Source organism: Seriola lalandi, unplaced genomic scaffold, assembly GCF_002814215.2.
Source record: "Seriola lalandi dorsalis isolate HSWRI2012SDOR001 ecotype SW California unplaced genomic scaffold, Sedor1 jcf7180002054574, whole genome shotgun sequence".
Taxonomy (NCBI): domain Eukaryota; kingdom Metazoa; phylum Chordata; class Actinopteri; order Carangiformes; family Carangidae; genus Seriola; species Seriola lalandi.
The window spans coordinates 1,104,534-1,117,702 of record NW_019525127.1 but is presented as its reverse complement, the minus strand read 5'-3'; the positions used below and the strand labels follow the sequence as shown (position 1 = coordinate 1,117,702).

General features: G+C 41.0%; 1 protein-coding gene across 1 annotated transcript in view; it reads left to right on the top strand.

The window, feature by feature from the left end:
- The first annotated feature begins 1,764 nt into the window (after window positions 1–1,764).
- fhdc1 (FH2 domain containing 1) overlaps window positions 1,765–13,169 on the top strand; it is a 31,542-nt gene continuing 20,137 nt past the window's right edge. The window contains exon 1 of the mRNA XM_023417354.2: window positions 1,765–1,895. The gene's annotated coding sequence lies outside the window, so the exon portion shown is untranslated. The remainder of the gene's footprint in view (window positions 1,896–13,169) is intronic.

Here is a 13,169-nt window from a genome sequence, read left to right as displayed (position 1 = left end):
CCAAGAACAGTCATGCACAGTTTCCGTACAAGAATTACGAAAGAATAATTGAAGAAATTCAGATAATTGGAAGGAATGCACAAAAGAGATTTTATGGCACCATGTTAATGTGTGAGATCAAAATAGAAACCACTTTATTATACTAAATGCACTTTATTCAATGACAATAATTGTATGAGAAACATGTTTTTAGCTATTGTAGAAAAACTGGATGGGTGTAGGCCTAAAAATGTTTTCATAGCACTGAAAAATAGTGATATGACAGATGTGAAGAAAATGTCTAATTGTCTAATTAGACCTACAAAAGAAGTCTGTCTTTTGAAAAAAGTGGGTGAAGATAAAAGGGAAATTGCCTTTAGCACTTTTAATCTAGTAATCTTTTATTTGGTAATCTAGTTCCTTAGTTCTAACACCATTTAATTCAAATACGAAGTCTGTTTAAGACAATAGAACAACAACAACACTTTGAGTTGTGATCCTGATTGTGTTATCTGGCTCAGATATGTCAGAATGATGCTCATTGAAAGGCAGAATCAGTGGGCAGGGAAAATAAAGGTTGAGTAAATTATTACCTTTACACAGGGCTCACCAAACAACCAACCAACTAGCTGATAAGTCTTCTTCTTACAAATCAGGCCTTTTGTTACTGCTTAGTGTCACTGTCCAGTAGACCTACATCTCTGACTCATGACAGATGCAGTAAAATATACTGAAATATTCAGTATGCAGATTAAAACTTTTTGTTATAGAACAGCCAAAATAGGGAAAGCTAAGTAAAGCTCTTAAAATGTGTAAAGTCCAGTGTGTCCTCAAGGTGAAACGGCAGTTTTTTCCTGAACAGTTGATACATTTTGGGATGAATGTTAAGTCCTGACAGCTGTCAGAAAAATGTGGTGGTAAAAATCAGATTCTACAGATTCCCTCTGAAGTCAGATCCTTTACTCACACAGTGCACATTTACTCCACTGCAAGTAACAGTCCTAATTCAGATTTCTTTTCATAAGTAACAGTACATTACCATCAAAGTGTCAAAAGTAAAATTGTGCATTTTGTAAAAAAAAGCCCCATTCAGAGTGTTTATATAGTTTACTTATTGGATTAATATTACAGATGAATTAAGGTACAGGCAGCATTTTACTGTTGGGGAGCTAATCTGTCAATTTAATCTGGAACAAAACATATTAGAGGCTGATTCTATTTCTATACAAAATCTTAATCTGCAAAGTAACTACAGTTGTCAGATTGTAAAAAGTATTAGAAATTTAATTCTTGGTTATTTTAATTACGATTAATCTACCCATTATTTTCCGGATTATCTAAAATGTCAGAAAATAGTTTTTAAAACATGCCTATTATATTTTCCCACGCCTAGGGTGATATCTTCACATGTCTGGTTTTGTCTGACCATCAGTTTGAAGATGTTCAGTTTACTGTCATGGACAACAAAAAGCATCAATCCCCACTTGGATGCCTGCCAGCACAAACCTGATTAAATGTACATGGTTGCATGGACTCACCTTCGCCAGCTCACCACTGGTTGCAGCCTTGTGATTGCACCAGTGGTCACAAGCTGCGTGTGTCGCGCGCAATGGGGCACGTGAACGCGCCTGTTCCACCTGGCCCAATCACGTACGAGGAAGCTCCCAACACCGCCACCGCCTGCCCCTGCTGCTGCTGCTGCTGCTGCTGCTGCTGGTGGTGTGTGTGAATGTGTGTGTGTGTGTGCGTGTCGGTGTTTGTGCTGCGGCTCGGTCAGGACAGGCGGCAGCGGCTCACCTGACGGGCTGATAACTTGAAACGCAACACAGATTTTCTCCTCTGAAAAGTATCTCCTACTAACTATCCAACGGCGTCGGAGCGGATTACGTGTCCCGACGAGCCTGCTCATCCCTCCGGTAAGTCAAGCAGGACGGTACCGCCGCATCATGCTGTGTGTGGATGTGCGATATGTAACGACCTGCTGTAACTCTGCCGTGAAAAGTCCCTGTGCTGTGAGCGTGGAGTCTGTATGTACATTTTAGCAAAGCAGCAAAGCCTCTCCTGTGGCTGTTACCTCTCTCTGAGCCTGGAAGGTGACTACACAATGTGTCCTGCAATGCAGCTCACGTCCAAAATTACATCATTATAAAGATTTAGTGTAGTTTGAGGCCTGAATCTGTTGATTTACTGTATGTTGGCAGTGTAAAAACAAAGGAAACATCAGCTTGTTCTCAGCACTTTCAAGATTTATTTAGCCATAGCCATTTAATATGGCTGCAAGACACCTCCAAATATGCATTACTACAGATTAAATGAAGGATTTTATAATCTAAGGTGTAAAATAGATATAAATGTAAGTGTTTTTTAAATATTCTGTCACTTATCAGTCAAGCAGTCACGTTCTAATTCAATACTATAAGTAGTAATCATAAGGTGTCTGTAAAAAGTTTTCATATTTTGTGTTTCATAATACAGAATCAAAGTAATTTCATCTTGGAGTTTGTTTTTCAGAACTACAATAACCAACACATAACCTTTTATTTCCTTTATAATTGGCACTTGCCAACAGTCAAGTCTCTTTTTGCACATGACTGTTGCCTAGAAGTTTTGATGAATTGGCAGTTAACTACTTGCATGATCCATTAATATTGTATTTGAGCTGGATATAGAAATTGTCCTGTTCACGCTGATGCAAACTAATTTGTTATTTTCAACCTTTGTTTTATTCAACAAAGGTATCCAAAGTTCTCAAATTTACACTGCAAGCAACCACACAAGAACTCTATCTGAATGAAACTGTTGAAAACTGGAGACATTTTTGATTTAAATCAGGAAATATCTGATCAGACTATAAGCAAACACATCTATAGATGTGACCAGATGTTCCAACTTTTGTCCTTAAATTTTTCTCAATATCTGGTGCTACGGATGGATTTCAGTTGCAACCACAAAAGTATTGAGGTTCGACATAGCCCTATACTCTGATGGACATTTTCATTTTACGTTAAAGTGATTACTGGAGTAAGAATCAGTGTTAGTTGTTGTGGTGGCTGTTGTGGAGTCGTAACAGAACTTACTGCCCCAGCCCTTTTACTTCAGCATGTATGGCTTTATAACTCTGCCCCTGTTGGTTTTGTTCTGCACCTCAGACCCCAGCTTCCTTGGCTTTTGTACACTATTATCCAAGCTGAGATGAATTAGAGGGCAATCCATTCAAGTGTTGGGAACAATACCCCCGTGGAAAAAAAGAGTTTCTCCCCGGGTCGGGTCAAGGGGGAGGGCGGTGTCACCCCCGGTTGCTGTGGAGACAGAGAGTAACATGGAAAACTCAATTCTCTGACGTCATCCCGAGGAGGAAGATATCGGGGGGCTTGATTTATTTGTGTGGGAGCGAGGAGGGGTTGAATAGCGGTTGGCAACTTGGGTCAACTCAAGTGTTCTTTATTGCCTAAAAATCTGTCCTTGTCTTATAAATTCAATTTCAACCTGCAATGAAAAATGGGAAAAAGATTAAAAAAAAAAAAAAAGATGACAAAAGAAGAAAGAGATGAGGAAGAAAATTAAAGCATCTTTGGTTGCCTGCTTGTCTCCCGTGTCACGCCCTGAACTCCCATCCCCTGTTACCACCCAACGCTCACAGCTATAAACTGACTGATGAAGAAAACAAGCCCAAAATAAAAAGTTTAGAAAAGACGAGGCTAAGACATTTTACGAAACACCTTTTTCTGCGGGGGGTAAATAGTAAATATTGTTTTGGGGACTTGTTTACATTGTTCAGTGAGTCAGAGTCTGTAATGTGATCCACGTGCACGCACTGCCTGTAAGTACTGTTTCGCAGGTATTAAAGTCTACTCTAATGAAGCCTGCTCTGTCTCCGTGCCCTTGGGCAAACACTTTTCCCCACTGCCATGTAAACATGTTTGCATTCCCTCCATGTTTCCCTGCTGTTGTCTCCACGGTGACCTGAGCACCTGCTTTATTTGTCACCTTTGTATATGATAATCACCTGCGCGGCACTCAGGATCTGTTGCTTTTCTACTGAATCATACAGCACGTGTGTTATAATGCTCAAACTGGTGCTGATTAACGTGAGCTTCTGTGGCAGACTCTGCTTTGAAAGTAGACGAGGCAAAAGACCGTGAGGCCGAGGAGGTAGAGTGAGATTTGCCTGAAGCTGCTCTCGGCACCGGGCTCAGATTGCTGAAGCAACAATTGGAGCTCGGAGGCAGAGGTAATAGAGTCGCGGTGGTCTGCTACAGGCCAGACACTGATCACAAGAACAAACAGGAGAAGATTCGAAGCTCTGTTTTTGATCTGAAGGCCTGCAGACCCAAGTATCCCGTCTCATCTCATCCCTCCCTCTCATCATTACCCAGCCTGAGCGGGTGTCGTTTCGCCTGGTTTACTTTTACTCCTTTGTATTTTTTATTAGGAGATTCAATTTTGTTTTGTAATGTGACGTTTAATGTGCGTCTGAAATATGTTTGAAGTGGCTGTGTCGCTGTTTGGGATAGTAGTGGTCCTATTAGGAGGGGGCCAGATGGATAGGATCCTGTACGATTTCATTTTATCATCTTATTTATTGTCTGACATCAGAGTAGTAAAGTTCACTCTCCTCTTAGCTCCGCTAGGTCCAACAGCTAGCTGCTAACCTTGTCTGCCCTTTGGGTGCTGAGCAGGTAACAAACAGTAGGTTTTCAGAGTTTGTTCATCAAAACATCACCCTGTCCTAAAGCTTAATTAGGGCTTCAACTAATGATTATATCATTAACAATTAACCTTTTTATCAGCTGATTGTTTTTGCCTGACCCCCAGACCAAATCCTGAAAATATTAGATTTACAAAGAAACCGATAGAACAGAAAAAGGCAGAAAATATTTACATGGGATGAAAAAAATGTTCGGCAATGTTTTTCCCAGTAAATGGATAAAATGATTAAACAGTCATATCATAAGTATTGTCAACTAATTATCTGTTGATTAACTAATCAATTAATCCACTAATCATTTCAGCAGCACTGGAAATGCACTTTGAATGAAGTTTGAGGCTGATCTGTCATCATGTCAAGATTAGTTCATGTTAATACAGATTTCCTCCTGTAATGCTCACACAGAATGTCGTACTGAATTATCTGCTGCTTACCAACAAAATTTTAATGAGCGAGACGCTCAAAGCATTTTTCTGCTCGGTCAGTTGTTACAAGGATAAGCAGAGATTCCTTGTTTGTTTGAATCAGATTATATGATTAGGGCAATTCCCTCTTCAGTTACAGGTTTGCTCTCAGGCATGATATAACCTGTGTTACAGTTGAGATGGTCATTCATATTAGTCTTAGCTGAACCCCGTCTGACGCCTCTTCAAACAGTCATTGACAGAGCAGGCTCGCGTGCTCTGCGAACCGACAGCTTTAATCTTTAAAATGTGAAATCCTCGTTTCAGACACAGGCTGTTATTAGCAGATTTATGCCAAGCCTGGGGGATATGTTGTGTTGGGGGCTACTGCATCTGCACATGGTCTTTACAAAATCCTTCCTTCGCTGACTCTGCAGGTGTTTGTGTTACAAACTGATGCACAGTAAAGGGACTGCAGTTACAATACAGTTTTGGTGTTTGGGGTTTGTTTATTTCTGTAAATATCGATCTCCATTAGATTGTTGTACAGGCTGTTCTTCAGCATGAAAGAACAATATTTATTATTATATTGCACGGTAACCCTGTGATTTAGAGCTGATGTGGGCTACAGTGTGATTTGTGACGCCGTTGGCAGTGCTTCTGTTTTGGCAATCGCGAGCATTTATTTCCTATATGTCATGAATCATCAATAATTTCCTTGTAGTGTTATCAGGAAGTAATTTCGCACTTGCAAAGGCTTCTTATAGAAAGAATGCTTGGTTAGGCATAATTGTCGCTTCAGCAGTCTGTAGAATGTCACACATTATTTCTCTGTGCAGCAAAGATTACAGAAACGGAGGATTTTAATGTGCAATGTTGAGATCAGTGTGTTATATGATTATAGAGGAGGTTGGTATGCCAGGTAGAAGAGCACACTCACGCTATGTCACTTTTGAAAGATTAAAATAACACAATCTTCCTCCTACAAATGAAAAGTTTAATTCATAATCAATAAGACAGATCCTCTCTCAGTTCAGCACTCAGAGGTTTTGCTGCTGCAGCCTTATGTGGTCCGGCATGACCTGTAGCATATGGTGGCTAATGTTAGCTAATCCCAGTAAACTTTAGATAGATATTGTCATGCAACTGAGTCAGGTCGCCATCTTTAAGACTCTTCTCCACTTGTGCTTCTGTTACACTACATTTTACCATTTACATAAACATAATTGTCACTGAAGGCCACAGTTGCTGCTGTTCAGCGAAAAGTTACAGTCTTACTAGGAGAGATTCACAGTGTTTCAAGTCTGTCCTAAAACAATAGTCAGGTGACCGTTTGGACACTGAAATCTAAGACATGAACTTGATTTGTGTACTTGTGATGGCAGAAGCCTCATATAATTTTTGAATATGTTTTTGTGTGGATGAAGGACTGTGGATTTGGCCCCCATCACTGATATTGAAAGTACCTAGAAACAGTTCAGTGATTACAGCAAGAAAAAGCTGTTTCAGGATTCATATGGGCACCTTACAGTTGTTTTTTTTCAGACATAAAAAACTGAGAGCCTTTCCTTTAAAGAATAAAATGATAGCAACATCATTCCTACTCAGAAATTAGGTGTTAAATGCAGATTCTAATAGCAATTTTAGCAGATGCCATAAGTGTTACTGGTAAAATCCACCATTATTTCGAGGAAAACAAGCTCAGTTATTAGATTGCAACTAATTTTGGTGACTTATTACGCAGGACTGAAGGTAAAGCAGCAGAACACAATGTCATAATTATTTGACGCCGTCATTAATCAGAACGTTAAGTGCCCCAAATAACCCACTAAGTGTTTTCGTATGGTCCAGACTGTACGACATAACCCAGAAACCCACATTTCTCTCATAAGAACTTCAGGATAAATCCCAGGTTCAGTCTTGCTGGTGGCACAAAGTGACCACAGACCTGTTGGCAAATGTCTTACAGTTTTCTGCCATTTCTCATTCAGTTACAGAACAACACGATAACTGGGGGTTGAGAGGCTGCTAATCGAGCTGCTCTTTAAAGTTTATGAATTAGGAAAGACATTACTGTCACCTCCAGCTGACAGCTTTCCTCTCACACTGAATGGGACTTTGATGCAGAGAGAGCTGGATGGGAGATTGTGGTCTATTTATAGGGACGTTTTGTGAATTGTGGGCCAATCTTGAGTCGCAGTAGAGGAACATCGGGGACAGTTTTTTTAGGTGGATTTAATTGCCATGGTGAAGATCAAGCGAGATGTCGACGGGTTTTCGATCAGTTTAAGAGGACAGTGCACTGCGGACGCTAAGAAGATGCAGTTTGCAGGAAAGTTTTAAGGAATATTCCTCCCACTTCCTGCTTCTTAGTGTCAGCAAAGTTGCATAACGAGATGTCGAGTAGGTGACAAAGACGATATTAGGCAGAGTGCACCCTCCGCTGACCTTCAGCAGATAAACCTGCGATGGAAAGATCAATGTTCGTCAGTGTTGCAGGTTTAGTTTCACATGGCATGAGGTGCTGTGTACTGTACCTTGGCCTCATTAGGAATGCGTTCCCCTCTCTAGACAAATAACACCATGCAATAAGCTCCTTAAAACAGATTTTGCAGATTTAAGAGTGAAGAAACTGTTGAGTTCTGTTCGAGCCACATTAATCCCTCAGTGCAGAGCCTGCTGTATCACGCATGGCTGTTTGTTTTGGAAGCTGGCGGCTTGAACGTGCAGCATATTTGTCACCTTGAATTAGGTTGATGTGGCCTAATTCATTCTGCAACTGTATTTTGAAGTTTAGTGTCACCAGCAGTACTGTTTTAATCCGAGTTCAATCTTTGGTCCTGAATTTTTGGCTTCTGGCTTCTTTTTATTTATTGTGGATTGAATTAGCGATAAATAAGCACAGGAGGAGTAGAGCAGTGTCATGAACTCAACCTTTGAACAAAAGTTAAAAGATAAGGAGAGAGGTTGGAGTGACTAGAGGAAATAAAGACGACTCTTGTGATGAGGATTATCTGATTTGACAGGTTGTGCGCTGAGTACTGACATGCTCATTGATGTAGTTGCTCATCCGGAGTCCAAATCTTGATCGCTTTGTGTGAAGGGAGCGGGGCTGAAGGTGCTGAGCGTTTTAACTCATTGTTCCTGAAAAGGTGATTATCACATGAGCTAATTAAACAAGAGCAAAGAGCAAATTAACAAAAAAGTTTAGTTGTTTTGTGTGAAAAAGCCACCTAGCAGAAAATGTGTCTACTTTAAAGACAGAACTTATAAGTTATGTTTCTTTTTCTCATAGACCCTCAGTTCCAATCCAATATTTCCCTAAACCAGAAGTTTACACAGGTGACTCTGGGTCGGCATCCCTGAGTAGCTATCTGCTCAGGACAGCAGCGGTTCGGTTGGAGGAGAGTTTACTTTATTCATGTGGATATGAATAATTTAGTCAGTCAGGTTCTGCCAGGGTTCACTCAGAAAATACAGACATGAAGGTACCAAGCGCTCAGTCTTTGAAAATATTTGATAAATCCAGGATTTCCTGAATAATAGGTTCCTTGTCCACAGCATTTCCCAACTAGAGACTATGTTTTCCGGCATGTTTTTGTCAGGGCTTTTTGGTGCTCATTTGTGTATTACACAACCAGTGGCACGTGGTGATAAATTGCCTGCAGTTCACCAGATATTTGTCTGGATAACACAAACTTTGAGAGGAGCAATTTATATAAAGTTGTTAAAAAAAGATACTGTCAGTTTTTGACATGCACTGCATTTGACATAAGTACATTTTGTTGGAGGCTTAATGTGATTTATGTAACAGGCCAGAGTTATATGGCTTGAATACATTAGTGATCCTGCTGCAGTCTGTCACCTTCTGCTACTGAATGATGAACTGCAGTCCCTGTGCTGTTGCCAAGGGCCGCTGTACTGTAAACGCTTGCCACTGTTTGCTACACGCACCTAAAAGGTGTCATTTCATATCCCCTGTGTGTGAACAGAGAATTTTTGGCAGCACAGCTCTTTTGTCTTTGGTGTCAGGGCAGTAGTAGCCTGGGCAGCGTATATCTGTGTGTGTCTTCGTGCGTGTGTGTGTCTGTGTGCTTGTGTGTGTGTGTATATGTGTGTTTTGCTGAGAACATTTTCAACTCTATTGTGTTTCCTCTCCATTGTAAACAAGACATGGAAATCAGAGAGATAAGCTGTGCTGTGAAGAGAGTTCCCAAATGGACATGAAGTCCTTTTCATCCAGTGAGTCCCAGAAAACACTGAGCTGCTGCATGATACAGAAACACGTAATCCACACGTTGAGTGTGAGCGTGTTTGTTTAACGCCCTTACAGTTACTCTTTAATCAATTCAATCAGTTTCTAGATGTAAAACCCTTCAAACAGCAGCCGTTCGGAAATTCCCCTTGTGAACCACAAACAGGACCTTGACATTGGTATTCGTGGGGCGGTGGAGGGGTGAAGCAAACAAATCCCAAGAGGTGAAACTCCAGTTTGATGACAACTTGAACTTGTGCTGGTGTAATATTCACCATGTTCACCATCTTAGTCTCGTGTGTTAGCATGTTAACATTTGCTAATCAGCACTAAACACCAAGTACAGCTGAAGCTGATGGGAACGTGATGACTGCACTAGGGAATCAAAGTTATTACATTTTATTCTATGGGGATCATGTATGTCTCCAGCAGATTTCAAGGCAGTCCATCCAATAGTTGTCAAGATACATGAATTTCACTCTGAACCACAAACTGTATGGTGGAGCTTGAGGAAAAAAAATCACCAAAGTTATTAGGGATTTATCCACTGAAAAAAAAAAAAAAAAAAGCTGGACCGGCTGACATTGCCATCCCCAGAGCAGTGTGTGTTGCCTGCATGGCTAAAAATAAAAACAAAAACTCTCTCTGGTTCCAGCTTCTCAATTGTGAGTGTTTTGTCAAGTCTGTTTAATTCAAACAGCCCGAAATCACACATTGCACATCTGCTTCAGAGAGTTTTACAAGCTTGGCCACATACAACACCCTCTTTTCATAGACCCTCAGTTTGGATTAGAAGAAGACCCTGAGGGATCCCTCCCATGGGATGGCCCATAGATACAAAGGCCAATCTCAAGGATACCAATTCAGATACTAAGAGATGGTGAAGCATGCAATACATGTCATACGTACAGTTCTGTACACGGACAGAGGACAGACTAAACCACACAGGCAAAAAGACGTGAGAAGCTGGGAGAGGCTAAATTCTTGCCTTTTGTCATAGTAAACTACATGTCTTTGGGGTTTGGACTGTTGGCAAGAAGATGTAACATTAGGATCAACTTGTGATGGCCATTTCATGCCGTTTTGTCGACCAAATGATTAATCACAGGAACCATCATTAGCTGCAACCCCAGCGTGTAGAATTTATTAGAGTCATGAGCGGAAAAAAAGTCAAAAAGTCTCAGTGCCTCTGAAATCCCATCACCACCTGCCCCTTCACCACCGTTTGGACAAGTCGGGATCAAGGTGGTCGTAGGGATCAAAAACAAACAGGTCTGACAGCGACACCCCACCGAGCCCTACGCAAAACCGCTCTCTGCTAACGAGCGTTCCCATGGTGATGATGATGGAGCAGGATCGGCCAAATCCCCTGTGAACGCGCCTCTTTGCCCCTACGGTGTTGAGTGAAAGACCTCCGCTCTGCGGGGGCTTCACTGACCCTCAGGAAATTGAACTGGAAGTTAGCAACAGGGGATTATTATAGCAGGCGGTGGCGCCTTGACCTTCAGCATTACACATTCGTGAGTTAAAGTGGATTTTGTTTGTTTTAGACTTGATGGCTCCCTGGAAACTTGTTGACAGTTACCTCCGGTTAAAATCCTTTTCATTTTTGCAGAAAGGATTTTTATAGAACAAGAAAGGAAAAAAAAATCCTGCATGCAGTCAGAGGTCTCTGTGCATCACCTTTTGTCTATTATGAAACCACAGTTGGATCACATGAAAGGTTTTGCCAGAACAGCTTCGGTGCTCTCAGATTCTCCAGGTTTCCAGAGCTCGACTAGAGGGATGAACAAAAGATATTCCCTCATTTGGTGCTTTTGTACACCAAGATTTCTCATAGGTTTTAAATTGGGTTGAGATCTGTTGCCTGTGTTTCTTATCATTTTCATCCTCAACACACCATTCACAGACTCCTCGTGCTCTGTATGGAAGCATCTTCATTAATTGCTGAACTCATTTATTGAGATTCTTCCCCAAGGGCAGAAAAGAAGCTGCTGGAGCTTTTAATCGGTATTTTAATCAGTGACATTATTATTATTATCATTATATAGAACTGTGGTTCCCAATAATTGTTACTTGTCAAGCCTTAAAATTAAACAATATACCCAGACCCACCCTGACTTGGATCCTGGGTGGGGTCTCAGTTAGGACCCATGTGATCCTGTCAGGACCTCTACTTATGATTTATGGTGCGACCCTTTGGAAGGGGTCCCACCCCCATGTCTGTAGGAAACCATTTCTTTCTTCATGTTAACTTTGACCTTTGTTGACTTAGGATGTGTGAGGGTGGGGTATTCCCTGTCAGTAATGAAGCCTGATAGAAGTGGGAATGCCTCGGGGTCGACAACAGGTGGACCTTTAGATGATTCTGTCTGTGTTCATTCATGGCAGCAGGTGGATGTGTGAAATCTGGAAGCAGTGTCTCTGCTTTCTGGCCCTTAGGGCTTCTCTGTATAGTGTTACTGACAGATGTGTGGCCTCCTCTGTAAATCATGTTAGACTGTCAGTTAGAGCCTTGTCAGTTGGTTTTGTTCCCTCATTCAGTTTGAAATGTAATTAAATGAATATGAAATACCACAAATCAATCACTGCGAAGAAGCCGATTTCTTCAGAGAGCCAGGATTATGTACCTGGAGTCTGCAGCACAAACACAATCCCCTGAGACCTATTTCACTGCAGTTACAGCACAGATAGGTAAACTGTAGGATGACAGTACAAAGTGCGTCTTCAGTTTTAAAGGATTAGTTTGACATTTGGGGAAATGTACTTGTGCTTTCTTGCTGGGGGTTAGATGAGAAGATCGATGAGAAGATCTCTTGTCTGTACACTAAATATGAATCTACCACAAGTGACGGTTAGCAAGTTTAGCCTAAGAATTGGAAACAGCTAGCCTGCTAGCCTGGCTCTGTCCAAAGGTAAGAAATACCTGCCTACCAGCGCCTCTAAATTCAGACAAAAAGTGATATGATTTTACATTAGAAATTTGTGCTTTGAAAGGAGCTTGCCGGATCATCTCAGATAAGCTACATTTCTCCCCTGTCTCCAGTCATTATGCTACACTATCATTTTCTGGTTGTAGCTTCATATTGAAAGGAATATATATATTTTTTTTTACACAACCTTAGATGAGAATTGATACTCGCTGTCATGTCTGTCCATCAAATACGAAGCTAAAGCGAGGAGACAATGCGAGAGACAGGGAGCTAGCTTAGTTGTGTCTAGTTAGCTGTAAAGCTAATATCGATATTTTTGTATAAAAATGTAACTTAAGTGTAAATGTCACGCAATTGTTTTATTGGCTAAATTGCAAAAGCGCTGTATGAATGGATTTATCATTTATCTCTGGCTACGAGTCGAGTTGCACCACTCTGATGTATGTCCATCGAAATTCACCTACCAGCAGTTGTAAGTGTTAAAAACTGAAGAAAATACTTTTTGTGGTTTTGCACAAATAGACTTTGTTTCTTGTACAGATTAAACAAACAAAATATAATGTCTTGATTAGTGAGCTTTAGATGTGTTGGTAGGCTGATTTTGTTAGCATTACAGATCCAGGCTAGCTGTTTCCCTCTGCTTCTGTTTTTGTGCTAAGCTAAGCTAAACTGAGCTAACCAACTACTATAAAGTGGCGTCAAAGCAAATTTCCAAAATAAACAATTAAACTATTCCTTTTAAAGCAGCTGGGGTGATAGTGAACAACACAAGTAGAGATAAAGGCAGCGATGGCAGACAGTTTAACCCTTTCTGCTCCTGAGCTTCCTCCACACCAGCTGTTAGAGTAGCCACATTTTTAGCATCGCAGGGGGAGATGACTCGGTGTGAA